Source organism: Penaeus japonicus, unplaced genomic scaffold, assembly GCF_977035675.1.
Source record: "Penaeus japonicus unplaced genomic scaffold, GWHDUDI00000001_assembly GWHDUDI00000041, whole genome shotgun sequence".
NCBI classification, from domain to species: Eukaryota; Metazoa; Arthropoda; class Malacostraca; order Decapoda; family Penaeidae; genus Penaeus; species Penaeus japonicus.
Genome location: NW_028234443.1, coordinates 17187056 through 17189555, shown reverse-complemented (window position 1 = coordinate 17189555; position 2500 = coordinate 17187056).

The following is a 2500-nucleotide window of genomic DNA, read 5'->3' as shown; positions in this document are numbered from 1 at the left end:
AAAAAGAGAGAGAGAGAGAGAGTGATATATATATATATATATATATATATATATATATATATATATATATATATATATATATATATAGAGAGAGAGAGAGAGAGAGAGAGAGAGAGAGAGAGAGAGAGAGAGAGAGAGAGAGAGAGAGAGAGAGAGAGAGAGAGAGAGAGAGAGAGAGAGAGAGAGAGAGAGAGAGAGAGAGAGAGAGAGAGAGAGAGAGAAACGGAAGATAATATATTAAGATAAACAGATGAATAAACAGATATAGAGAGAAATAGAGAGAAATAGACAAATAGGCAAACAAATAAAGAGAGAGAGAGAGAGAGAGAGAGAGAGAGAGAGAGAGAGAGAGAGAGAATTAGAGCGAAAGAGCGAGACAGAGAGTAAGAGAGAGAGAGCAAAAGTGAGAAAGAGAAAGAGAGGGAGAGAGAAAGAGAGAGAGAGCGATATAGAAAGAGAGAGATTAGAAGAAGAGAGAAAAAGAGAGAAAAAGAGAGAAAAAGAGAGATAGAGAGAGAGGGAAAGAGAGAATGAGAGTGAGAGAGAGAGCTAGAGAGAATGAGAATGAGAGAGAGAGCTAGAGAGAGAGAGAGAGAGAGAGAGAGAGAGAGAGAGAGAGAGAGAGAGAGAGAGAGAGAGAGAGAGAGAGAGAGAGAGAGAGAGAGAGAGAGAGAGAGAGTAAGAAAGAGAGGGAGAGAGAAAGAGAGGGAGAGAATGAAAGTGAGAGAGCTAGAGGGAATGAGTACGAGAGAAAGAGCGAGAGCAAGAGAGAGAGAGAGAGAAAGAAAGAGAGGGAGAGAGAGAGAGAGAGAGAGAGAGAGAGAGAGAGAGAGAGAGAGAGAGAGAGAGAGAGAGAGAGAGAGAGAGAGAGAGAGAGAGAGAGAGAGAGAAAGAAAGAGAGGGAGAGAGAAAGAGAGGGAGAGAATGAGAGTGAAAGAGCTAGAGGGAATGAGTACGAGAGAAAGAGCGAGCGAGCGAGCGAGCGAGAGAGAGAGAGAGAGAGAGAGAGAGTGAGAAAGAGATAGAGAGAGAGATAGAGAGAGAAAGAAAGAGAGGGAGAGAGAAAGAGAGGGAGAGAATGAGAGTGAGAGAGCTAGAGGGAATGAGTACGAGAGAAAGAGCGAGCGAGCGAGAGAGAGAGAGAGAGAGAGAGAGAGAGAGAGAGAGAGAGAGAGAGAGAGAGAGAGAGAGAGAGAGAGAGAGAGAGAGAGAGAGATAGTTAGAGAGAGAGAGAGAAAGAGAGAAAGAAATCGACTATAGCAAGAGAGAACGGCAAACCAAGAAACAATAAGCAGCCCGACCTAAGGATAGACACGAACTCGAGACTGAAAAGCAATCGAGAACTTCTTGACAAGGGCGCGCCGAAGCGAAAGTATTTTCTGCGGTTCTTTTAATAGATCCTAATCACCTATTAACCCTTTCCGAGGCGCGGAAAGTAGTCCAGCGACGGGGTTCCTACGCATGCGCACCTTAATAGGACTCTAGCTGCGGGGAAATCTGTCGCGGACGGGCGAAATGGCATCGTAAACATGGGAGCGACGTCATACTTGCAGGTTATACAAGCGCGGTTGTGTGGATCTCGGAGCTGTCGTAAAGAAAATAAAAAGGCGACGCGTTAAGATAAACTGGGATATTAGATTAGTAAATATGTTTTTTTTTTGTTGTTGTTTTTTTAAGGGGGCGGGGGCCTTATGGCTGAGCCTCTTACTGTCTTTGTTTGTATATGTCTGTCTAACTATTTGTCTGTCGCTTTTTATTCACTCATTACACACAAACACACACGCACACGCACAAACAAACTCCCACACACAAACACAGACACACATATATAAACAAACGAACACACAAGCTAGCACACACACACACATACACACACATGCACACACACACATAAATACCGCGCATACATAAACCATTACCCGGACGTCTCCCCTTCGCCTTGGCACCTTCCGGCCTCACTACATAACCCCGATGAGGCGTGACGCGGTGTGTGTGTGTGTGTGTGTGTGTACGGCACCTTCGCGGAGGGTAGCTTTAAAAAGGCCCTTTTTCCCTTAACATTTGCAGCTTATGTCTATGCTTGAGGAGAGTATTGTTTCATTACTTTTGGGGTTGTTTGGATTTTTTTTATATGTTTTGATATTTTTGTTATCTTTGTTTGTTTGTTTGTTAGTAATTGTTACATGTATTGAAGGTAAGAATTCCGAGTGCATAAGACTCTTACATTATTCGATTCCTGGAACGCAAAGTAAATTCTACACAACAAAGCTTATTCTCTTGAAAGTAGGTAAACATATACCGCATAACTCAAGCCATCTTTAAAACCAAGTAAATAAAACGAAAATTAATTTTTGAAGTAAATCTGCTGACAAGAGCCTAATTTCAGGACATAACTTCCACATTTGAAATAAGCTTCCAAATGGCTACTTTACATATTTTGTTGTTGTATTGTACCTTATTTATGTGTCCTCTTTCTCTATTTTTTTCCTTTCCTATATTC